At 44.5% G+C, this 25,683-nt stretch overlaps 1 protein-coding gene across 8 annotated transcripts in view; it reads right to left on the bottom strand.

The window, feature by feature from the left end:
- Positions 1-25,683, bottom strand: part of PAK5 (p21 (RAC1) activated kinase 5) — a 221,389-nt gene that overhangs the window by 41,890 nt on the left and 153,816 nt on the right. The window contains exon 2 of one of the 8 annotated variants that reach the window (XM_064647530.1): positions 5,156-5,232. The exons of the other annotated variants lie outside the window; for them this stretch is intronic. The gene's annotated coding sequence lies outside the window, so the exon portion shown is untranslated. The remainder of the gene's footprint in view (positions 1-5,155; positions 5,233-25,683) is intronic. 8 annotated transcript variants of the gene reach the window in all.

The following is a 25,683-nucleotide window of genomic DNA, read 5'->3' on the forward strand; positions in this document are numbered from 1 at the left end:
CTACTTGTTTTCCTGAGTTGTCTGAGGATGAGGACTGGGGCAGCCAAGTCAGTGAAACCTTTAGCTCTTGGCTTTTAAGTGCCCCAATTCAGTCTCTACTGATGTGCCTGGTCTCAAAAAAAGGAGAGATGATTTAATTTTTGCTATGGCTAAAATTAATTTTGTGTCATTTTGATACGACACAAAAAAAAAAAGGCATTTACTTGTTTAATTAGGCGTGGAAGCAGAAAACATCCTGGATGAGTGAACAAACGTTTTCCAAGAATTGTAAAACTCTTTCAGGAATAAGAGGTACCCAAGTGCTTTGAAGAGAAATGATGGACCTTTCCAGGATGCTGGATAGTGTGTATAGCATACAAATCACAGAATTTCTATCAGGAGCACAGAATGTATGAAGTTGAAGTTCACTCAGACACCTGCCCGTACTCTGTCATAACAAAACAGCAATCCTCTCACAGTTGTTAAGAAACCCTAATTTCCTAATGGGGTCACTTAGGAAAACATCCCACAGACAATGGGACAACTGCCTGCCTTTATCAGGGGCACAGGGAGGTAAGAGGCTGTTGGGCAGCTCTGCAGAGTTGCCTGTGTGCCATCCCCATGCCAGAGCACTCAACCTTAATTTAATTCTTCCCGACAGCTTCCAATATACTCCTGATTGTGCCAGGTCTCTCAACAAATGCTACCTTTCTGTGCAGCTCCTCCTGTGCTCACCCCCATGGAACAAGAGGAAATGAGAGGTATCATACTCGTAATTTGTTGCTATTTTGGTGGGGATGAGCACAACCAGGATGTCTGTCCTTTCCTTGCACGTGCTTTGCCAAGGGATGGTCTGGCTGATTTCAACACCTCACGGGGACATGAGGGGAGCCTGTCCTAAAAACAGCTACCACTGATGACAGTGGGCTTGAGCTGGCTTTGAGGGGGAAGAGAAAACAGGACTCATCACTGCATGGCTTCAGTGGGGCACTTCCATAGAAAGACTTCACTTGCTCTTACTCTGAAATGATGCAGCACATTAATTTTGTGTTTGTAAATGTGAGGTTTGAAGGAGGCAGCCCTTCAGTTACAGCAAACAAAGAGTTCAGCAAGTGTGACAGCATGAGACCAAAAGCAAGTCTGTTCTTAAGCAGGGGAGCCAGGAGATAAGTCTGTTCAGCTCCAGGCTGCCACGCCAAGGTCCTCCAACCCACGGTCCAACCGTGGCACAAGAATAAAGATAAGGGACTTTCTCTACCAAAGCCATGATGGAAAACATATGGACATGGCATTTACTGGAGGAAAACACAATACTGGTGGGGAAAATCTGACTATCACACCACCTCTCCTCCTGAGTAATCCAGAGCAGAGCTGGTCCCAGCTGCGTCAGTGGGGAATGGGGAAGGGACAGGGATAGCAGGAGAAGTGTGTGAGCTGTGCTCTGTAGATACAGCTATCCAACCTCTTTTGTAATTGCAGTGTTTGTCTTACTCTTCTTCTTTGTCTCTACCCATGAAAGGAGTACTGCCAGCCCTGCTGGTGCCTCCTGGAGACCCTGGACACACCTCCAGCCACAGCCACAGGCACTGAGGTAAGGCTTGAAGGGTGCTATCAGGAGCAATCACTGCATTTTGCACTTAATGCTGTTTACTGTAGTGCCTAACAAATCGAATTACATGCTAATCAGCACACCCTACCTGTTAGATCTATGCCAGACTTGGCTCTTTGCACTGCACTCCTTCCTAGGCACAGAAATAATTCACTGAGCATCACAGTGCCATGGACTTCCAGACTAATCCAAATTTCCCCCCGACCTTCAGTGACAGATCAGGTGCCCACACAGAGAGGAAATTCCCTGTGTCTGACACTGCCCCTGCAAGGTGTGTGATGTGGAAAAGCACATCCACTCTGTCAGCTACGACACTACTGCCGTGCTGCCTCCCAGTCACAAACGAAGGTGTTTTTCCAGCAAGAAGTATCCTACAGTATCCTCCTGGAGCATGGGGGTGGCAGTACTATTTTGGGTGCCAGGGGAGCAATGGTCTGTGCTCAGGGCAGGATTTCCAGCAATAGCTTTCCCCAAAAAAGTTACAGCCTTGCCAGCTCATCTCCCAGAGCTCACACAGAGGTGACAGGTTGCTCTGTTGCTTCAGTCTTAAATGCTCGACCCCATCCTGGGGTTTTCATGAGTTGTCCCTCTCCTGTACTTGAGACCAGGGGACACTCAGGGACTGGGAACTGAAAAGCTGAAGGTCCAGATATATGTTACTACCCCCAAAGAATATATTTTTGGACTTACAGCAAGTAAAATCAAAGGCAGTTGAAATAGAAGTAAAAAAAGGGTGATTTCAGTCCTAAGGTTAATAGTGTTCTGTATCTTTTATCACATCCCATGTAAGAGTAGTCCTCTCAACCCACCAAATAAGAAAGAAGTCTGCTCAACTCTGACTTTCTGTTCCCAATGAAAAAGTCAGAGCCACTTTTTTCTTCCCCTATAACTAGATATTCTTTTTAAGTTGGAAAGACCTACTCTATATTGCCATCTTGAAAACCACCAAGGAGCTCCAAGTTCACGCCTAAGCACTGACAACAGCCCTTGCCATCCCAGGTGTCCCCAGAAAACACTGAGCAAAGGTCTGTGAAATTCTGCCATGCACAAAACCACATGATAACCTTACAAAGTTAGTACCCAGAATAACAAAGTGAGATGGGTGTTTTTTACTTAAAAATGGACCTTTTAATGACTGTGTACCATAGCTGCATGAGACCTATGTTTTTTTAATGGTATTTCAGCAGTCAGATAATGTGTCTTAGTAACCCAAGGAAATCGTGTATCCATCATGACCCTGAGCCACCCTGGGAAGCCTGCAAGGGTTTCCCACACACACCTCGAGCACTCGGCCGACCGGGCTGTAAATATTCCCTCGGGAGGGGCTCTGTGCTCTGTCTGCCTCAGCCCAGCAACATGTTTGCTTTTAAACAACCAGCAATTAGTTCAGTTTCAATCAGGAAGCACACCCTGTGAGCCTGTATTTTCCGCAGGGATTCCCTGTGGTTCCTCAGCTGGGGAAGCAGCAGCAGAGCCCTTTTCCCCCGGGGATGGGCACGCTATTAGCATCTAAAAAACTGCCTTTGTGCACACCGGGTATCACGTGCAAGCCCAAAGTGGGGGACAGTTCTGGGCTCAAACCCCCCAGTGCCCTGTGAAAAGGCAGGTTTTCCCCCAAAGCAGCCACACAGTCAAAAAAATACCGGTTGCAGCCAGGAGCGTTAATAAAATGCTTCATTTTTGAGAAAACTGACAGAAACACGGATTGCAAAATGGGAGATGGGTGCAGGTCGCCTTTCTTTGATAATTTTTACTTCCTAATAATAGTTTTCTGTAGCACAAGGACCTCAATTATTCCCCTCCAGAGCCACCCAAACGCAGTAATTCATCATTAGCTTTGCTGGCTTCTGTTCCCGCGCTCTGATTAATTGTAACCTTTCCCGATATTTGATCGTAAATGAAAGAGTATGAATTGAGAAGCACAAATTAAATTAATGTGTCAAGGCAGCTTGCATAGCCAGCGCTCCAGACAAATGGGAGCTGGGCTGAAACTCAATCTCGAGGAGAACGCAAATGTCTGGTGTGGACTGACAGCAGCATAAATTGCTGAGAAATTCTCCGTGAGCGAGAGGTAAAAAGGATGTTGGTTCTCCTTGAGCTCACAATGGTGCCAGTTCTCACTGCTGAGACAAGTGGAAGAGACCAACACATATCTATTTAACTATACAGCTATTAAAAATGAGAGGTGTTTGTTGTTTTTTTTTTAATAAGGAATAGCAACAGCAGTAGTTCTGCATTTCCTTTTTTGTTTGCTTTAAGGATGGTTCTGAGCATCCTGGAGGGGACCCTCTGCTGCTGGCTGCAATCAGAGCATGAATTTCCTCTGCAAAAAAAAAAAAGGAGTGGGCCTTCATTGCAGGCTTGCATTTTTTAGAACTTACCTCTATTTTTCTATTTTTAACTGAAAATACAGAGAAAATTACCCTATTTTTCAGGAGACTAAACAAGAAGCAGTATCTGGAAAAGCAGAGTGAACTGAGTAAGAAGCAAATAGAGTTCATGGAAAAGCTCTTAAAAACCCCACTGGTTTCAGGTCAGGCCTGAGACACTACTGTGTCAGAGGAGAAATCCTGTTTCACTTTCCAGATAAGATATTCCTAAACACTTTCCTAACTCCCAGAGTGTCATTCTGGACGTACAGGATGGAAATGAATAGGGGGCACCCGGGAATCGGGGGGCAGCTGCCTGCAGAGCACCTCAAATCACAGGCAGGTGAGTCCTGTGGTCATATCTTGTAATTAATCATTAATTTCCTGGTCTTATCTAGAGGGGTATCTCATTACTTCTGTGGATACAAGGTAGTTTCAGACCTTGTGAAAGGGTTTGTTTTGTCATGTGAATGGACAGCAGGTGAATACCAGGTTGGTTCACCAGCCTAAGGGGAGACCCCATTTCCTACGATCTCTGCTTTCCTCAGTTATGATCTGAGCATTTCAATTTGGGAACAACAGAATAAACCCTTGGAAAGTGTTCTGATATACCCTACTAATGAATCAAGATGATGACTTTAAACATTGTCTCTCTGGCAGTAACAGAAAGGATCTACAAATCGTGAATGAAGCCAGCCCAAATTCTGAGTCTTCTACCATCCCGCTAAACTCTTCCACACATAAATAATGTACTGATAGAAATTAGTCACCTGTGACCACATAGTTTTCCACACTATCTTTTTCAGCTCAAACTAAGTATAGAAATACCATTTTCAATGCATGCCCATGTGAGTTTTAGAACAAAAAAGCGTGACAGTCAATAGGACTCAACTTATTACCACGGATTTTCAAGATGTCTCACATTTTTTTTGAGATGGGGCAGACTTGCAAGTGGTTTAAATTAAAATAATGCTTTAATCATGGAAAGATACATCCTGATGGACTAGACCAACAAAATGCCATCTTTGCCAAAGCCCCTCATTTACCCTGCAGCGTTCTGCTCATTTCAACCTCGGGTCAAACCAGCCAATTTTTCAGAGTTTCTATGTCACTGCACAATATAATAAAAATGCATTTAAACAATTACAAAGCGTCCAGGGCTTGTCATTGTCCACGTTCCTTTTCAGCCCCACAATACCTTGTTTACGGTGGAAAATGCCTTCATTTGCCACAGCACAGCAGTGTGTCTCTCGATAGCTGGCCCATGAGACACATCTAATAGAAATGCACAAAGGAACAAAAGACAGGAAAAAATAATAACAAAAGGCAATGTATGCTTCCAGAAAAATAGTAAAAGCTGGTACAGAGTGGCCAAACTAGGATTGATGTACTCCAGGGAACAATACTCATTCTTCTTATTGAAAGCTACTCTTGTACCAGGACTCATTTCCACACACTGACTGACACGTGCTTTCCTAATTTGGAAATCTTGTGATTCCCAGTGGATTTTAATGCTCAGTAATTTTCAGACGAGTAGCTTAAATGCATATATTGTAGTCAGTCATTCTCTATTATCTCATACACATGCACACATATATAGAAACGTGTAGACAGAGGTTCTTGCAGGGAATTAAGTCTGCAACAGCTCTGGGCAGATTAAAGAGAAACACCCCCCCTTCAGAGCCCCCTAAACCCCTGGAGGTAACTCAAATAATTTCTATCCCCAGCAATTGAAAAGATTCCAGGTTTGCTGAAGCAAATAGTCCCTTGGGTGCTCAGCTTGAGATAATTAATGGTATTAACTTTGTAGGCAATGCTGGACACCCACAGGGAGAGGGGATTAAATAAGGGACCCATTAAATGAGTCACCCCGAGTCTCAAGTTACTTCTGAAACTTCAAGCAGCTGTAATTTATTTTTTTCTGAGTTGATATTATTAGTAGTATTTTAAAATACTATCCTGTATTGTAGAGGATGTGGGTACTCTATTTCTATGTTTTGAGTTAGAAAAAAAATAATAAAAGGAAATATTATCGAGAATTAAAGTGATGACATCAGTAGAGAAGACAGGGTGAGCAGGGTGATCAGACAAACTTGAAGGAAACATCAAAACCAGAGCTGTGAAACAATAACACATAATTCTGAATATTAGTAAATATGGACATTCCCAGAGGTTGGGGGGGACTGTAGGATAAGAACTGCAAGAATATGAAATTCTGTATCTGTCAAGAGAAAAGACTGAGCTTGAGAAACACTTGGAAAATTGTTATCAATCATGTACCTTCTTTGCATTTTGGGCCACATCCTCAGTGGGGTCTGCTGGAAACGCCTCCCCAAAAGAGATGGACTGGCACCAACTTGTATCACAGCGAAGGGGAAATTAAAATGTCTTGGTTTTGAATGTAAAGCTTTAGTTCCAACCCTCTGAAACCGAGTTTCCTCTGCAGCACTTGATGGCAGCTGCAAAGCCAGCATTACAAACATACCAGTGACCAAGCCATGGTAGGCTGCAGTAGGGCTTTTCCAGATTTCCCAGTCATGACTAATAACAGGACCACATGGTTCCTCACAAGTGCCCTGTATTTACTATGGATGTGTCCTGGTAATTTGTAAAATTCAGCTTCTACTTTAAAAAAAAAAGGATACAAGATGTGTCCTAGGTCTCAACAACAACTGATCTTGTGCTGGTTGCACAAGATCTTATTTTACTTCTAAACCAGTACAGGCTGTGCTGGCTCTCAGGGTATCACTCCATTACTATAACATTGGTAATAAAGGTTGCTTTGCAGTGAAGGATCAACAGCAACAAATGCTTCCTAATGCATTATTAATGGCAAGCCTCTGATAAGAATGCTCTTTGGGATGAAACACATCTGACCTGTAAAGTGTTTACCAAGAAATGACACAAAATCAGATTATTTGGTATGTCAAAAGACCTTTAAAATGCAAACAAACATATCTAAGGATTATATGGATCCACAGCAAGTGCCTGGAAGATGAAAATCATGCCTGCTGTTATCGCTGTGGGTTTCCTACCTTCTTACTATCTGCTTTTACTCTGCATTGCTGTAAATGTAACTGAAGGAAAAAAATATTTACACAGTCTACAATAAATCACAAATGTGTAGATTCAACTTGAAATGTTTACTCCATACATATTTTCTTGTCTTTTTTTCCCCCAGTCTGCACTGTGCTGAAAAACAGGCTTGAAAGTCAATTCTTATCCTATTACCTATTGAGTTGCTGTCATGCAATGCTCTGTCTCCATATTAAAAATTAGAACTGATCCCTTGAAGGGTTTCTAGAGCTTACTGTTTATTACCTCCCTCAGAAAGTTTACCATAAGCTCTTTATACAGAACATGGAATGTTTATAAAGAGATGCCTGCTCAGTCCTCCTCCCTTGGGATCATCCTCAACAGTCAATAATTGCCACTGAGGAATTCCTCAACCCTGATTTTTTTTTGGAGCTAAGTGACCCTGCCGTGCAGACTTTGTATTTTCCATCTCCAGACACCAGTTTGGAAAGGATGGGTCTCACCTGTTCTCCAACTGGGAGACAAAGGTCAGAAGAAGAAATGGAGACCCCTAATGCCTTGTCTCTGATGTGAAAGCTTTTGGACCAGCCACAGAAAAGCAAACAAAACTGACGGTATGATGCAAACTGAATGAAAGAACTCCCACATCTCTGTCTCTGGGCAATCTGTGCAAATCCAGAAAGATGAATGCAACTGTGAGGCCTTTATTGCTTTCCCCCTTTTAAATGCCAGAAATAGAACTTTTTTTTGCCTGCAGGAAGGTTTTGAGCAACTGCAGAGGTTACTGCATCTCAGACAGCCCCCACTGCCACCTTCCAAGAGATGCTGCTGCTACAGGAAGCGGCTCCCATTCCTTCCTTCCAGAGGAAGGAAGCACACATGTGAATCACTGCATTTTGCTGGGCCCATCCACACGCTGTTTATGGGAAGGGCCTCTCCAGGCCCTCTCCAAGATGAGTGGTTTCATCTGAAATGGTCCAAAGAGACACTTGCAGCCTCTCAAAAAAACCAGGGAAAGGAGGTTGCCAGGTGACTCGGTGACCAGCTAAGATGACTCCCAAAAGCCTTGCTCTGGAAGCACCATGCCAAGCTGCCCTGTGACTGTGTGCATGAGCTAATTCAGCTGCCAAACTTTCAGACAATTGTGTCAAAATGCCACCTCTCTCCCAGAAGAAGTTCCTCTCGTGCTGGAACCACACGACATCACCCCTCCTCAGCCTGCACCAACTGGTTTTACAGCAGCTCTCAAGGAGGTTGTTTTGTTGAGAAACTGCCATTGTAACAAGGAGTCTGCGAGAGAAAACAAGGTCTTCTCCAAGTATGTTGTAATAAATCTTATTTACCACTGAGGGGAAGATATTGAGGCTATACAGAGGTGAAGATCTTGGCCATCATCTCTCAGGAATCAACAGCTCATGGATCCCCACGGCTCCCACCCTGCTCAGTGAAACGGTGCCAGCGGCCCATCAGGCCCTGACCCCTCTGTTTATATTTAAATATATACATTTATGTTTAAATTTAGCACATTTACATCTGAGATTGCAGGTCCTTCTTAAAGTCTCAGCATCAAAAATATACCACCAATTAGAAAATAATAATCATTTTAAAAAAAGAGCATCTCTGCCTGCTGACTCTGGCTGCACTCACCACTGTTTCCAGAGGCAGGCAGATTCATTAATTCATTCATTCCCCGCTTCGTTATGGAATGACTCCAACAAAGCTGCTGATACAACTGGGAAATCAAAAGATGAGCCAGGAAAGCGACTGCAAAAAAATGCATTAAGGAAACATGTGTGGTTATGTCGAGTGGCAGGGCCAGAGTCAGCAATTCATGAAAAAAGGGACTGCAGAGTCACTGGCTGAGAGGAGAATTAAATGTGCAGAAGGAGCTCAGATCCTAATGGAAGTATTTCCTTACAAAAAAAATTAATAAAAATTATAGCTTCTGTTCAAATGAAATATGTTGTCCTACAAAATCTTTCATTTAATTGTCATCTTTTTCCTTTTGTACTTAAACACAGAATCATATATAACTTGCAAGATATTTAAGATATAGTTAACTCCTTAGGATTCCTCTCAAATTTTGGACATACGATTCAATAAATACCCTGATGCTTTTTGTTTCAGCCACTCTGAAAATCATCTGTGCTCTAGGTGGGCATCAGAGATGACTTACTGATTGCTTCATGGGCCAGTAGAAAGGTTTTACAAAGATGATTTTAGGACAGCCACGATACTCAAACTATTTGATATGTCACAAATGAATGACCAGAACATGTTTTTACACTTTACCCCGTAAGTCTCTGCACTCCAAGCATCAGGCTTTGGTTATACCCTGTGCACCCACCCCAGTGTGTGTAACTGTGTCCAGCCTTGAGCTCAGCCACACTGACAACCATGGCTTTCTAAATTATTCCCAGCTTCTTCAGGATCAAGGCAGGAAGATGTCCTGAACGGCTTTTAAAATGATTATGCAAGTCACAGTCGGCTGTATAAGACCTTTTCCAAAAAAACTCCCTCTTAGCACTCTGACAGCAATCAGCCATGTCATTATGACTCTTCTTTCTCCTTATAACATATATTCTGAATGTTTTAAATGGAAATAACATCATCTTGTCCCCCTCGTGTTTCGTACTTGTGGCGTGTCCTTGCAAGCAACCAAAGCTCAGGATGCCAAAAGCTGAAGGCTCAGCTCGCCCACGTAAGAGATGGGATATGAATAAATCAGTGCAAAGTCCATGTGAGCTCCTTCTCTCTCGCTAGCAGGGGCTCAGGCTGGAAAAGCTGGATCTGCAGTGGAGCTGCCATGCAGCCTTTAACTACCCGTGGTGCCATTTGAAATCCTCAGTTCATTCACTATATGGATTCGGTTTTTAAAATACCAAATCTGCAGCTGGGTATTTACAGAGAAATGGGGGGGGGGGGAAAAAAGTGTATTTACTAGGGTGGTGTGACCATTTCTTTTACAGAGTTTGACTTACTGGGAGGGAGTTTAGAAACCCAAAGGAAACCCCAAAATTCAGAGAGCTTCAGACTCCATCCTCAGTGTCACCACCAGACTGGTCAGGGCAGATGTCACTCCTGCACACCTGATGAGAGCAGAGCTGGGTACCCGCTGCTGTGTGTTTTGTACCTCCCTGAAAGTCATCTTCAAAGGCCATTTATCTTTTCCCCAGTGTAGAGCTGTGTCATCTCAGGCTTTCTGGAGCAGCATTTAGATCCTAATTCAACTGTTGTTGGTTTCAGGGGGAGGACTGACCCTAGAAATTGCCACTTTCTCCTCTATTTCCCCCTACTGAGAATAGGATGGGAAAAATAACCCTCCATGGTGACAACACATCCAAAAGCAGGGGAGGGGGGACACGGCTGACTTTACTGGAGAAAGTTGATTTCCTGTTCCCTTTCTTTTTAACAGGCTAAAGGAGATGTTGTTTCCCTTCCTCCCTTTTGCTGCCACCACCTCCCACGTCTCAGTGGAAACCAAAGTCTCAGACACTTCAGTTATAGCCCTCCATCAATGTTTTCTAAACCAAGATTTTGTAGAGCTGGAAGAAGGCTGAGCTCCACGTTATCCGCTCTGAATTCAGCAAAGCTTATGTTCATCAGAAAAGGAAAGATAGAAGTTTATGACTTGGAAAATCTCTGAGCCAATATTTGTAAATACAGTCTAATTTAATTACCAATATATGTATTTTTTCAGCTGTCCAACTCTGAGAGAGCACAATCCCACTGAGATGAAGCAATCACACTATTTAGCATGCAAAATCACTACTTGCCTACCAGCTTATTAAAAGGTGGTTTTCTAATTCAGAGGAAAAGGCGAATTACAGGCAAAGCAGAAGAGCAATAATCTGAACGCATCTGAAATGCTCCACTGAACTCTGCTCCAGCAAACATAAGAAAAGACTTTTTTCTCTTTTTCCCCTCTCCAATGACAGCTTTCCAGTGCTGCTGGCATCCATCACATGAGCAGAGGCAAATGCTTCCACACTTGGTAATAATCAGAGCAAGGAAATTATGGATTGGGAGGAGGAAACACAGGGTTTTTTTCTCTTGGCTAAAGGCATACTTCAACCTGAAAAGCTCAAAGGAAACTCAGTAGTAGCTTCCTCCTCCATTTCCACTTCTCAAGCAGAGCCAGGACTCCCCACAGATCTTCCAGGTCACCCGTTTTTCCTGGGCTCTCAGTTTTGCTGTGCTTCTGCTCCATGTGCTGAGTCCCGAAGGACTAACTCCCTCAGCTCCCACCTATCCTTCCCCACACCACCACTCCACCACCTATTTATGCAAAATAATCTTCCAAACTCTCCCAACTTCATTTCAAGCCCACCTTCACTGTCAGCTATTGCTCTACCACTACCTTCACTGTCACCCCAGGTTATGAAGAACAAATTCACCCCCCTCTCACTTTTTGACCTGCACTGTTTGCTGCAAAACAACACGAGACCAAAGAACTGCCCTTGGCAGAACAGCTCCTCATGGGAGCAGATAAAAAAGGATTTTCCTTAATGTAATGGTGAACTGAAATCAATAAATACACGACAAGGCAATACAGAGGCAAACTTGGGCACTGCAGGGACTAGGGAGGAAATTTATATAAACTACAGTTACCAGGACAGAGTAAGGAGCAAATACAAATGTAAAAGACACTACCAGATGCCTAAAGTCAAAGCAGAATATTAATAAATGATTAACATGGCAGGTTTTAGGACAAGTGTTACAGATTCTGTATCTCTACGAAATCAGCTTTCCATAGCCTAAGACGTTAAGGCTTAATCAGAGGGCATTGTTTTGGAGACGAGCTATCACCAGTCAGTTAAATTGCAGGAATGGAAGTGGGGGTTTAATTCAAGATCCTCTAGGGAGGAGATTTGTTTGAAAGAGGTCAATTAAGCCTTCCACTCCAGTTAATCCCTTCTGTTTATTTTAAAATATCTGGAATAAGGAAAAACATTACAACAGGCCAGCGAAGCGAAATTTTTCCTATGGATGCACCAAAGCAAAAACCTGCAGGTCAGCTTGCTTTCAGCTGGGCAGAACACAGGCAGGAATTGCAATCAGCCTGCATTTCATATGGATGCATCACGTGGAGATGATTCAGGCTGAATTATTCTCCGAATCAGCCTTATGAAACACTCTCCTCCAATGAAGGCAGCAGTACTTGATCTGGTTTGGGTAGAAGTTAAAATATTAACTTACTTTAACTTGGTTGGGAAGGAGTCTCTGTGGTCAGGCAGAAGAGAGCGGATCCTCAAAGAAAATATTTCTGTCAGTTTGCATTTTACTTCAGAAGTCAGGAGCTGCCCATCTCTGCCTTCAGAGCCCCTCTTCCCCACAGCCTCCTAGCTGTTAATGGCACTATTTACATATATTTCCCTTAAGCTTTTGAGTCACCAATGGTTATTTAGGTCAATGTATTTGTTTCTTCTGCTCTTCTGAATATTGATGGGTTTCAATCTTTTTTTTTTTTTCCCAATCTCTTTCTTTGGTCCTACTGTAACTCCTTTCTGAGCTTCCCTAAGCAAAGCAGCAAATGCCAGGCACACCACACACTGTGCTGCCCATCTGCTTCCCGCTGCCACCTCCCTCCTCACCCCATGGCACATCCGTGTGCGTGATCTTTGTGGAAAGGCTTTCTGTGTGCCACAGACCACCTATCCTGCCGAATCAGAAAACAGGAAAAGCAGCATTATCCCTTCCCAGAGCCAGCCCTGTACAGTTCTTTTCAGCGCTCACCAGCACTGAGCTCTTTTCTGTTCATGGGGCAGGTGAGGAGCCACCACCATGCTGTGACCCCACAACCAGTTTCCATTTCCTTGCCGTGTCATTAATTGCATGGAAGGATGCTCCCAGCACTTCAGAAAAAGCCTGTAGTAAGGAAGCAATGGACAGGCAATCCCTACTGGAAAACCAGCACAGGTCAACAGGGTGGCAGGGAGGAGAGGGGTCTGCAATGCGAAATGCAGGAGTGGTGAGGGCAGGGTGGGAGTTGTGAACACAGAAATCATGGTAGTTTTCTCTGGGAGGACAGGAGCAGCCCAGAGATATCAATGGGAGTGGCTCCTAGCAGAGGGGGAGGCTGAGCCAGAGGGGACAGATGCAATAGAAAACTGAGTGAGGGAGGAGAAGCCAGGTGAGATGGAGCTGAAGCAGTTGAGCAGCTTTGACCTAATCCATTGTCAAAGTGGAAATCCAGCTGAGCAGCAATTAAGGGGCTGGGAGGAGAATTCGATCAGCCATACTATACTCAGGGCAAAGTGATGGTGGCACAATCAGCTTGGTGCCACGTGGCAGCTGCTGCAGGTCCCCTCTGCCAGGTCTGCCCTGTGTATTCCTCCCAGCACCCTCATCACTCAGAATTGAGTTAATTAGACACAGATTCACTGGCTCCCTTCACAAATCCATAAAACTCCTTTGGGCTCAGCTCTGTAGTCCTCTCTCACTTCCCATGGAAGCAGGTGACCTTCTGAGATCAGTAACACCCCATTCTCCATCCATGGCCTCAGGAACATCTCATTTATGCAGAAGCAATTAAGGGGGTTCATTTTCTGGTAATGAACTTCCACCCCATTAGAGTGTATGTGCTTTGTCCCATGCTCTGCCTTTCTTTAAAGGGAAAAATCTGCTTTCATAGCTGCCTCCATGGAAACAGCAACTCTGTGGTGTTGGCGATGCTCCAGGCTCGATGGGCTCGGTTCAAACATGGAAATCTGCCTTTCTTGATCACAGAGTGCTGAAACCTCAAGCCAGGATCCCAGAGCCCAGCCAGGTCTCCTCTGGCTTGTTCAACACCACCAGTGGAGTTCTTGTGGGTCAGATCTCACACCTGGCAACATCTGTGCAAACCTACTGCTGAGGAACGCTTGGGAAAGTGGAGGGACTAGACAAAGCTTTTACCTCACACACTTCGTTAACTCCAGCACTAATGCAGATGCTGGACTATCAAAGTAGCTAATGGAGTGAAGGTAAGCACTCAGTTTCCCTCCTATAATGAGCTTTGAGACCAAACCTCCAGTAAATGTAAATAAAATAAAAAAAAAATAAAATTCCTCCAATTCCCACTTTGAAAAACTTGCACAAAAAACACAGCACAAGTGATTTGGATGCTGGATTTGGCCCCCCCATAGGCTGCTGCATCCTCCAGCAAGGTCACAGCTGGTGGCAGACCACAGCAATACCTACAGGGCTCCTGGGCTAAACTTCCAAAGGAGGATGAATGACTCCTTTGGCCCCTTGAATCCCCTAATCTGCAGCGTTCAGACTATCAAAGAGGATGCGCGGCAGCTGCACAAGCAGAGCGCAGGTAGAGAAGAGGGGATTTGCCCTCTGGCTTGGGAAAATTGGTCCCTGTGTAATAAAACACATAGCTCTTCTATAATCATTTGTTCAGCTCCATAAATCCCAGGGCATAAATCAGGCTGTCGGGAAGAGCAGCTGTGAAGGAATCTCTGCAGGAGGAATGAAAAAGCTGACGGGTGCCAATCCCAGTGCTCCGCTGGCTCCACGGAGCTTTACTGCCACTGACTTCAAAGGAGCTGCTCAGTCGTGGTGCTATAAATACCAGCAGAACGGGGCTCAGTGGCAGCTTCTGGTGAGTATTAGGGAAATGTAAAATTCAACAACCCCTAATTGCCCTTCAGTCAACAGCACCTGTTTAAATTACTGTTATTATGTCAAAGATATTGGAATTGTTAACACAAACACAACCGAGGATTGCAGATGCTGTAGCTTTCCACCAGCAAACCTTTTACTTGTTGCTAAATATTTTCCCTTTCAATACAGGAACAACACCCACGGTGGCCAATACCCAGTGATCAGGAGCTGCTCCAGGATTTGCAGGAGGGTGTCCTGCAAGAAAGGACGGAGCTTGTGAGGGAGGAGAAACTCTTGACAAAGGTCCCAGGGAGCTCATGAAGGAAAGGCTGAGAAGGGAAAGTACTCATCCTGCAAGGAATGATTAAAAACAGCTATGGAAAAGATGTGAGGAGAGTTCCAAAAGAAACATCGTCCATGTGTCAGACGAAAACCAAAATAGGTCTTTTTTAGCAAAAGGGCATGGTGTATTCATCAAAAATACTGTTTTGGAGGACCTGAAGCTCAGCTGCATTGGGACAAGCACATCCAGATCTCTGCAAGGTCTTTTTCAAAGCAGGGATTTAACAGAGATCTTCAGGAGTCTCCTCACCACCATCTCTAAACACTCTGGTATGGGTGTCTCTCAGTGTCTCCTCAAAACACTGAGATGTGCATGCACAAAGACCTGGGCCAGCAGCACAATTCGCGTTTTTCTTTCCCTCTCTCCCAAGAAAGCTGTCCCTCCCTCCCAGACGTGCTGCTCAGAATCCCAGACCCAGGATTGGTGCTCCATGCTTCACAGCTGCCAAAGCCAGTGGAAAGGAGTGGTACCTCCAGCAGGACCAAACCCAACGGACCCCACTCCGCTGGCCAACAGGAGGTCCAAGACCCATTCCCAGCACCAGCTGATGCTGGGCTGGGTACCAGGAGCGCTGTGCACCCTGCAGGATGAGGCCCCATGGATTACACCTTGGCATCCCGCCCCGGGGAGTTATGCAGATGACTCAGTCCCATCAGCAACAATAAATTCAATGGGCAATGGTATTTCCACACACGGGGAAAAACTCTGGACGCTCGGCGCAAACACCGCTTTGTGCAGACAGGGAAAAGACCTCGAGCCGACACAACGCTTTACACATCACTGAAGCTCAAGTAACTGCAAAATCTGGCCCAGAATACCTTTTCCTTGGTTATGTGTTTGCATTGCAGAGGGTTTTTTAAAATACATTTCTAAACCAGATGTCTTAGCACGGACGACCCCAGCTCTGCTGAGGAATTATGCTGATTTAACTCTTCTGAGGGGCTTTGCCTGAATTTAGCTTAATTGATGCCAAAGAGCCAAACTTACCCCAGTTATTATAAAGACAGTAGGTACTGCTGCCGGGTGAGAGCTGCATCTGCTGCACATATGATGCAGTCCCTACCCCAGAGGGCTCCCTGCCTGCATGGAAAAGGCACAGCAGGGAAAAACCAAGTGGGACAAGCCCCATTCAACCACATGGTGAAGTGATCACATCACCCCAGGAGCCCGGGTTTGATTTCAGACCTTTGATACCACCATTTCTCATGTGAGTGTTTCCATGGGAAATCCCAAGCTCAGAGGCACAGATCAGGTCTAATGCTGAGGGGGCTTTAATCCCTAATCCTACCCACACACTAGGCACAACTTCATTCTGGCTGCTTGGTCTTACAAGGGTTAATGAGACTATTCCTGTGCTCAAAGCAAAGCAAGCACCAAAGCTTACAGGACCAAGGTCTGATTTTGTTCTCTGAGGCAAGAAGTCTCTTAATTTGCCATTGGTTTTCTTGGAAAGGTAATTGTCTTTTTGGAGCTGCTCTTTGCCTTAGGTTCTAACTATTTTGAGCCTTTTCAAAATGCCACTGCTCGAGCCACTTTAAAAGGCACCAATAAAATTCATATTAAAAACGACTCAGCGCATAATTCATGGCCTCTAGAAAACCATTTCTTATTCGGCTGGCAAACCAACCCGTCATGCATTTTACATTGCTTGCCCATTTTCTCAGCTGTGCTGCACTGCTTCAGGAACAAGGTATCCGTGCTGCACATGTCAGTCAGACAACACACCTTGATGCCAACATAAATCCAGCGTGGTCACCTGGGACGGGACGCGGCCGTTTGCTCTCTCACACAGGAGGGAAATCAGAGCTACAACAGATTTACAACCGGGCTCAGTCAGATCAGGGGACGACCTCTGTAATATCTGTCCAGGTACAAAATGTTCTACTTAATCTTCCTATTTGTTTCCTTTGGACACATCAGCCTGAGAATTTATGGCAGCAGCGTTGGAAAAGCAGTGAATTTTATGCAAGTATTAGGGAAAACCCCTGGGAAACATTTAACAGAATAAACTCGAGAGCTGGTACCAGAAACATAACTGAGAAAGCTTGTTCTATACACAGCTATGGGTATAAGCATTCACTTAAAGTAATTAAATTATAGTACTAAAGAGTTGAAGTATCTCATAAGAACTGTCTACAATATGCCACAGAGGAAGGTACATAAATTAAATAAAAAAAGCCAGATGAAAATCCAAGTATCATAACTGTTCCATCCTTTCAAAATAAATCTAGGACAACATTATACTGTATTCTTAATTCAGTATGTCCAAGTTGATATTTATTAACAGTCAGCTCTGAAGCCCCTCGTTGAAATAAGATGGACTGTGATTTTAAAATATTGGTTTAGATAGCCCATACTACCTAATTTGTGATTTATACCATACTTGTGGAAAAGGTCTCACAAAGAGAGGACTGAACGAGGTATAAGGGGACTGCTGAAATTATAAACTTGAAAGCTATTCTTAATAAATAAGTAAACAAATAAATAAATCCTATTTACAAGTTTTTATTATGGCAAAGCATTGCCCATTGTCTATCCCATCTCAAATCCATAAATCAGATCTTAACAATGTTCCCCTCAAGAAACCAATGAGTTCTACCTGTCTTATTCAGCTTTAAAAACTTTAGCCAACACTCCTAATGTAGGTTATACCAGAAAGGGAATATTGTAATTCTTTCTCAAGAGATTTGAAGAATGGAGACCCAGAGTGGTTTAATTAATTTTAAATAATCAAGTTCAACTCGATATAATTAAATTTAATCACCTATCAGAGTTAATAGGCCAAAAATAACAAACCAGATGAGAAGAATGAGAAATCCAGTCCAAAAGGCCCCAGAGTCACTAACATGGTTATTAAAGTACTGAAGTTTGGCATATGTGGAAGTAGGAAAATGGAGTATTTGAAGACCCACGCCCTTCTGAGCAAAAGGCTACCAGGAGAACAGCAGGAAAATCAAGGCAGTGGAAATTCAAGCTTCAAAGATTCTCCGAATAGAAAAACATCCGACTTTGGAAATTCATATTTTTTAACGAGTTCCACGAAGACTGAAGAACAAAGGCTGAAAGTAAGATTCCTGCAGCAAGGAAGAAAGCACTTTGGAAGCCAAGGGTACAACATCATGTGCACACAACAAAAGGCAAAAATGATGATAAAGACTTTGCTGGAGAACCTTTTCTGCAGGCTCCCTCCTAAAGAAGATCCAAGAAAGTCATGCAGTGTATCCCTGATGACTATTGCAGTGAGAGGTCATCATAAAGAGGTTGGTCAGAACACATCAGAGAAGCACATGTAAGGAACCTCAACTCTCAGCTCCAAGACCTTACAAGATACAAGAGGGTAAAAATAACAGAGGAGAAGAATGGAGGCACTTAGTTTTGCCTGCTGCCTTTTTGCTGATGTTACATGCCACTTCTTTTAGGGTATTACAATTCTTCTTGAGAAAAGCAGTAATTTAAATTGCCAGGAAATACTGTTTACAGTGAGCTCAGAGCCGTGTCCTGGAAATTACTAACAAAATGGTGTAGCTCCACTTATAAAAGGTTAATTTGCTTTCTTTTCTGTAGTACCTTTACAATTATACACTGACATCAGACAATCTTTGTCATGTCAAACACTGACTTGAAACAGCAGCAGAGCTTATTTCCATTGAAACGACAAGACATGGGTATAAACTTAAAACACAAGAAAAAAGAAAAAAAAAAGGCTATTTGAGCAGATAATAATTTTCAATTCCACCTTCCAGTCTCCAATACAATCATTTGAGTAGAAATGGATTTAGCAGCCTCAGCAGCCCACGGCACAATCTCCTCCTCTAAATAACTGTGCACAGCTCAAACCTCCATGGCCTCGGGATGGAATCACAGCGGCTGCAGCGGGATGTACTTCCCTGCACCTGCACACGAGCTGCCAGCACTGCCATTCCCAATCCCCCTCTTCCCGTGGCAGATGGAATCCCCCACCCATCTGGTCCCCACGGGGTTACAGCAGCAGAGTTGCCTTCCCCCCTCTCCGTGGGTGGGTGGCTGACTGACAGATGCACAGCGGGGGGAAACTGAGCCTCTTCCTATGATTATCTCTTGCTCCCTGAGAAGGATTTAGTTCATTGAGGTTGTTGCTGAGAGTTCAGTTTACACAAGCTTCTTGCTCATGAGATAAAAGCTGGTTGGTGTGTGTTTGTTTAACTCGGGTCAGGCGAGACCGTGGGGAATCATTCCCGTGTGTCCCCAGGGATAAGGTGCAAAGCCTGAACGAGCTCACAGGCTTTGGAACACAGTAAGGCCTAGTTTAGCTGTCAGGGTACCCCAAACTTACCTGCCTGCCCCCCCTGGATGAGACTCCACAGGAGTTTTCTTTTATCACTGTATTCTCAATCCTGAAATCAAAAATACTGAACCTCACTCTGCCATGGAAATACACACGTGCCCACATATACAGATATATCCACATATGCATGGAACTGCACATACATGTATGTACATACACACATGCAGCTGTAATCAGTTTTCCTGAGCCTCAACCTGAGCAGGGCTTGGCTTCCTTCAACATTTTCTCCAGTGTTAAAAGTGCAGGAAAGCTATAGTGAAAACCCACAATCAGAGACTCCCTGTCACTACGTTTCAAGACACAGAGCTTCAAAAAAGAGCCAAATGACCACGACCCTCACGATCTCCCTGTATGCTTACAATGCAAAAATCAGAATGCAAGTCTTTCTCTGTTCCTTCCAATTGTTCCCAAACTTTGTAACACTGCAGGAAGCCTGCTGGCTGTGGTGATGTCCCCTCCACTACTGGCACCTTGCTATTTACAGCCAAACAGCCTCTCGCACGGCTGAGCCCCATGGAACCGGGAATGGGGGAGCCCTGAGAACCCCAGCACTGCCAAGGCACCTCTGCAGCAGGACCTGCACCGGAATTCATCCTGCCATGGCTCTGCAAAAAAAGCAATTCCCATGGCCGGTGAGTGGCTGGGTACCCGTTAAGCCTCTCCCACGGAATTCATGTCTGACCAGCCGTGAGCTGACACAGAAGTGCTTTTTTTCAGTGTCACCGCTTTATCTGGCTCCGAAAAAAAACCTCACAGCCTCACTACCATCAACACCTTCAGCTGATAAATTTGGCTGATCCGGGCCCACGGGTTCAAAAGTTCTCGGAGGGAGGATATAAACAGAGCATGAGCACATAAGCCTCCTTAGGAAGTCGGGCTGAAAGGAGATTTGACTTTCTAAAGTGCCATGATACAGTCTATTAAGATGGTTTCAAGACACAGGCACAGGGCAATAAGGGGATCACTGCCTCTGTCCGAGCAGCAATAAATAAATCCTTTGTACTACATAACCTGCAGACAGCTTTCATGGGAACACAGACAAAACATTTCAAGATGCGGGGAAAGGTGTCAGGCTGGGCTGGGAGGATCTCAACAACTCGCCTCCTCCGAATCAAGCAGGTTTAAGCACACTGGATCTACAGGCTGAGGACAACTGAGTAAGGTTCAACGAGGCCAAGTGCTGGGTCCTGCACTGGGGTCACAACAACCCCCTGTAGTGCTACAGGTGTGGGGAAGAACGGCTGGAAAGCTGCTCAGCAGAAAGGGACCTGGGGGTGCTGGTTGACAGCCCAATGGATATGAGCCAACATGTGCCCAGGTGGCCAAGAAGGCCAAAGGAATCTTGGCCTCTATCAAGAACAGTGGGGCCAGAAGGAGCAGGGAAGTGATTCTTTCCCTGTACTTGGCACCGGGGAGGCCGCACCTCGAATCCTGTGTTCGGTTTTGGGCCTCTCGATTCAAAAAGCACATGGAGGTGCTGGAGTGAGTCCAGAGAAGGGCAACCCTGGAGAAGGGTCTAGAAAACATGTCCTATGCGGAGTGGCTGAGGGAACTGGGGTTGTTTAGTCTGGAGAAGAGGAAGCTCAGGGAGCCTCATGGCTCTCTACAACTACCTGAGAGCTGTAGTGAGGTGGGGGCTGGACTCTTCTGCCATATCTCAAGTGAAAGGACGAGAGGAAATGGCCTTAAGTTGTACCAGGGGAGGTTTAGACCGGATATTAGAAAATATATTTTCACTGAGAGAGTAGTCAGGCATTGGAATAAGTTGCCCAGGGAGGTGGTGGAGCCACTGCTGGAAGCGTTCACGAGAAGGCTCAAACACCCTCAACATGCTGGAGATGCTGAGATTTCTGCAGATTTCTGCACTAAAAAGAAACATGCTCTGTTACCCTGCCAGCATTATACATCCTTTCAGCACTGGAGGCCTATTGATTTAGTAGCACCAGAGAGATTTTAAAGCACAGAATAATACAGTCAATTAGCTGCAATATGTGATGGCATAACCCAGATCCCACCTGTACTCAATATAAGCCGTGATAACCATCCGTGCCAGCCCCGGGATGTGGCACCGTTGGCATCCCATCACCATCCTCCTCCTGCTCTTATTTGTTGATAAAAACAAGTTTGCACTCCCTGGTGTTATTTTTACACTGTGCTGTGACTCCTTCCCACCCAGTTATTCACATAATTACAGCCACCCCAAGATTATGTTAATGATTTAAGCACCAGGTCTAAATACAGAAAAAACAAACTGGAAGCTGAGTGCTGAGTGTCGTCTGTTTTCCCCAAATCAGAGAACAATTCTCTACTATTACAACATCCCTGTCCCTGCTGTAATTAATGCAGTGCAGTCAAAACCCACTGATACGAATGGTGTTAAAAAGGTCTAATTTGTCTAAATAGGACAGTCTATTAGCGAACAAATTACACATTGCCCTGGGAAACAAGGCAACACAACTCCACCTAACAGAGAAAGTTGATATAAAAGCATTTGCTGAAGACTTCAGCTGTTACCAGCCTCAGCTGAGGCCCAGTAACAGCTCCCAAGCGGAGAAGGGGACGGGTCTGTACATCCAAATAATGCTGCACTCCAGCTCAGTCTTAAGTCTTGGTTTCTACATCTCCCTTGCACTCCCACGGAAAGAGAAACTTCTTCTTGTGAAATACTGACAGAAACTCCACAAAAAGTTTGGTTTGGAGTTTTCCTCTGGGGAAAGAGAAAAACAAACCGAGCCAAAACCAAACCAAAGATGTTCAGCTGGGAGAAAGTCTGGTAAGTACCTGGGGAAGTGACTGCTGCTATTGAGTGCTGGGTGTCCACAGGCTGTCCAGGAACAGGCAGCTTAGGAAAAACCAGCATTTTCAGAATTTTCCAGTTCTGGGGAAAGCTGGACTCCAAGCAAGTCCCTTCCACTTGCAGGTGCATATTTAAAGCAGGGATAATGCTTCCAGTGCTTTCCAGTAAGGAAAGCATAAGATCATCCCAATGGAATTGATTTTTTTATCAGCCAAGCCAGTGAAGCCCATAATTATTGTAGCCCTCCTGGGCTGATAGCTACCAGCCATTTATAGGGCAGCAGGGAGATAAACACAGCATTTACACATCCATATACTCATTTTATTTCTCTATTAAATATTCATTTCCAGAGGGATTCCCAGCACACACAGGATTTACAGAGTCCCTGGGTAGCAGCCACCACCCAGAGCCCGCTGTGCCTCTGGCAGCTCCCAGACACACACCGTGGGCTTCACCCGGCACTTCACACCCCACCTGCTGCTTCCCTACTTTCAAAACATACTTATTTTTATCACTGTTATCCTAGCTTTCTTCTTCCACCTGCACAGTGAACCCACTGGTGTCACTTTTTTTTTTTTTGCATTTCTTTATCCTAAATATCAAAAAGCTCTCAAGTTATTCCGCCTGTTGTTCTCAGCTTATGGTGCTCTCATCCCCTGTGTCTTTCGGCTGTTCCCTTTCCAAGACCTCTCAGGATCAGTGACAGGTGCCTAAAGGCCTATTGCCACTCACTTTAATGAGCACATTTGTGCTTTTATGGAGAAATCCAGGGTATGGCATCACATCCACACTGGTGGGGAAGATCCACTGGATGCCACCAGATGTCCTGTAGTGAGCTGTTATCTCAGAAATCACGTTTCCCCCCCAAACTGCTCTGATCCCTTTTTCTTTTTCGGAGGACCAAATAGAAACTTGCAGCTTTGGCCTAAATTAACTAAGTGGGAGTTATACATGACTTCAAGAACAAATGCCAATTTGCAGAACACTGCTAAGCCAAACAGAGGGGCATTATTATTATTATTATTATTATTATTATTATTATTATTATTATTATTATAATAACAAGCTTCTCCAAAGCACGGGAGTCAAAGCAGCTCTTGCCCCAGCATTTTGCAGCAGCTGGTTTTGCAGGGACAAACACGGCCTCGTGGGCAGTTCCATCTGTTGGCCCACCAGAAATGGTAACATTGGGAAAGAAAAAAACAACACAAAACCTCCCCAAATCTATGTTTTACTCCAGAGATGACACATTCAGCCTCCCAGCTGGCTTCCTAGTCACTCAGCCTCCCAGATTTATGTGAAATGGTAAAAATACTTCTCACCATTAGCTGGAGGGGGAGAGGGGACAAGACAGAAAAGAAAGAGCATCTACTCTGAGACTGTTGAGAAGCTGAAAAGTTTATTGCAAAGGGCTGTTAAGGAACCTAACCAGGTTACACAGCAGAAAATCCTGACAGCCTGAGAACAGCCTTTCATGCCAAAAGTCTCCTTTCTGTGAATCCAGGCACAGGACATGCAGCAGGTAAACACGAACACCAGAGCCCTTGGTTCATTCACTCAGATGAATTCAAGCAACATTTGCTACTTGGTTTTTCACCACTGACTGACAAAGCCCAGGACAACACCTGTCTCACACTTTCACAGAACCCACGGGACTAAAGCACCCAAGATCTTTACCTATGATGTCCTTTGCTGGACGAATGCAGCCTTTTTTTTCCCTTCCCACGGACAGGAAAATAACCACAAATGAGATTTTAAAGGAAGTAAGTCTTGTTTCTGGTGAAATAAAAAAACCACACAAACAAACAAAAAAACCCCAATGCAAAACCTGTTCATGTTCCCTGGAAACACCACTTTTGATTTCAACAGTTTTGGGGCAAGGTGCAGCCTGTGCAAACAAAACTTTCTGCAAACAGGCTAAAAGCAGCAGCTAAAGGTGGATGTTGCTGAGCTCTGCCCTCTGTGGTTGTGGCTTGGCTGCAAAGCACAAAAAATATGCACATCTAACTCCCCACATATTAAGATAAGCAAGTACCTATTTGCCAGAACTCTGAAGTTACTGCCAAAACCTCTGCAGGTGACTGTGCTGAAAGCATGAAATCCCTCAATGAATCCTGGAACAGCTCAGGTCCTTGGGTTTTCTATAGCTGCTGCCCTTTTCCTATGAAAGCATAAATTCTCCCTTAATTGAATTTGACAATTGAAAAGTAAAGAGATTTAAAATAACAAATGGTTCCTCAGCTCTCCCTGCAGCAAGGTTAGAGACACTTAATTGAACTTCAGCTTAGCTGCCAAGCCAGAAAACCAGCAAATAAGAAGGCATTGGGAATACCTGCGTTTATTAAGTTAGTAACTCATCTTTCTCCAGGAACAGCTCTGCCCTCTCAAACTTGTTTCCTCTTTCAATCACATAAAAAGCAATGAAAACACAAAACTATTTGGGACCACAAGGACTGTGGAGGTACCTACAGAACTGGCCACGGCAGGCAGCAACAAAATGCCAAAATGCCTCCCAAAAATATTCAGGAGACCAGAGCAGAGCCTCTCTGTGTCACAGGGGATATTTCCTGCCATGGCTTGAGCCATGCCCATATAAAATGGAAACACAACACACATGAGCCAGGAGGCAACTTCACCCCCCAAAAGGCACAGTTGATGAGATGGATCCTGGAAGAGCTTTGGGGTCAGCCTTGGTAAGATGATGTTGAAGAGCTGGAAAGGATGAGGGAGACAGCTGTAAAAATTACTGGGTGGGAGAAAAATGTCTTATAATGAGGAATGTGTAGCTCAATCTGTTCAGCTTGTCTAAAGATGACCGAGAGGTAACTCGATTATAGCGTAAAACCCCTTCACAAAGGAAAACACAGCGCAAGAAAAGGGCTTTGTTATCTCTGCAGTAACAAATAAAAGGAATCACTGGCTGGAAGCTGAAGGCAAGGAAAAGCCAACAAGGAAAATATTTTTATAATATGAATCATTAAACTCTCAAACAGGCTATGAAATAGAGCAGCAAACGTTTAATTTCTTGGAGATGCCTGGATATCTTCCTGCCCAGGGAAGTGCAGTCAGACACAGCCTGCTCTGTGCTGAGATGAACAGGTGAGAACAGAGCAGCTCACGGAACACCAGAGTGACAAAGATGATTCAACAGTCCCTTCTGGCTTGATTTTTCTGAGTCAACGTGAAGGGATGAACCCGGCACCTCACGTGGAGAGGGAGAGGCAAAATATGCACTGTAACTTGCTCAGCCACAAGAAAACTGAATAAATCTTCCTTTCAAAAGCCAGTTTCCAAGAATTTGGAAATATGAGTACCATCATCATGTTCTTATTTTACCTGAGGCTTTCAACATAGCTGAAATTATAACAGTTAATATAGAAGTATGTGCTCTTAATTGTCTCAGCATGGTGCTGACCACTGCCAGAGAGGTCCAGGGAACTGCTTTCGGAGCCCCAGATTTCTGGCAGCCTCCAATGCACCTTTGGGCAGACCCAGGTACCCTCACAAACCTCTCCTCGCTGCTCTTGGGAACCAGCCCTCACTTTGTTGGCTCGGTGGGGCTTTTGTCAAGGCAACACTAAGGGCAGCAGATCTTTCCCACTCACAAAGTCATTACTGAGGGGTTTTAAAACA

This window comes from Pseudopipra pipra, chromosome 3, assembly GCF_036250125.1.
Source record: "Pseudopipra pipra isolate bDixPip1 chromosome 3, bDixPip1.hap1, whole genome shotgun sequence".
NCBI classification, from domain to species: domain Eukaryota; kingdom Metazoa; phylum Chordata; class Aves; order Passeriformes; family Pipridae; genus Pseudopipra; species Pseudopipra pipra.